General features: G+C 33.6%; 1 non-coding gene across 1 annotated transcript; it reads right to left on the bottom strand.

The window, feature by feature from the left end:
* Positions 1-496: 496 nt before the first annotated feature.
* TRNAP-CGG (transfer RNA proline (anticodon CGG)) lies at positions 497-568 on the bottom strand. Its single transcript has one exon. It is a non-coding gene; the product is annotated as a tRNA-Pro (tRNA).
* Between the last annotated feature and the right edge of the window lie 238 nt (positions 569-806).

Here is an 806-nt window from a genome sequence, read left to right as displayed (position 1 = left end):
ATCAAAAATTTAATTTTGGAAGTATTTGAATTGTTTTTTTATAATAGAAATAGATTCAACATTATCCAAAATCTCTGGGGCATCCAAAACCTTGAAACTGGATAACTGTAATCCAAATTTGTAATCCAAATTTGTAGAAATTTCTATTGTTTTTTAGACAAAATTATAAGCTCATTAAAGTAAGTACGGGTAAGATGAAATACTTAAATATTCCAACAGGGAAAAATACGCCATTTTCAAAATTGACAGTGAGGTGCTTACCATTTTCTGAGTTGCTTACCATTTTCTGAGTTACTGTTTAAACGACGCCATTTGACAGTGAGGTGTTTACCATCCTACAGGAAAAAATACGCCATTTTCAAAATTGACAGTGAGGTGTTTACCATTTTCTGAGTTACTGTTTAAACGACGCCATTTGACAGTGAGGTGTTTACCATTTCCAGGGTGACTGTCTAAACGACGCCCGCCTACAAACGCTGATTGGTGAAAAGTCGAAGGGGCATTCCGAGAATCGAACTCGGGACCTCTCGCACCCGAAGCGAGAATCATACCACTAGACCAAATGCCCATTTTGTTTTAATGAAATTGGTTTATAGTTTAAATTCTGATTTGAATAAAATATATTTCATTACAGAGGCGGACAACTTAAAATTTGGAGTGTCTATAAATTTAATGAAAACATGAGGCTGATTGTTAAAAGGAAATAAGTGAAATTTTGTTAAAAGCGCATATGTCATTTCATTATTTTCAATGAATGAGATAGAGAAAGAATTGAAGCTATCATTTAGGCAAGTGTTTAGATTTTC

This window comes from Pinus tabuliformis, chromosome 9 (genome assembly GCF_031772625.1).
Source record: "Pinus tabuliformis cultivar Carrire ecotype Pingquan chromosome 9, CPIR1, whole genome shotgun sequence".
NCBI lineage: Eukaryota > Viridiplantae > Streptophyta > Pinopsida > Pinales > Pinaceae > Pinus > Pinus tabuliformis.
The sequence above is the reverse complement of the archived record's forward strand: the minus strand, read 5'-3'. Positions and strand labels throughout refer to the sequence as shown.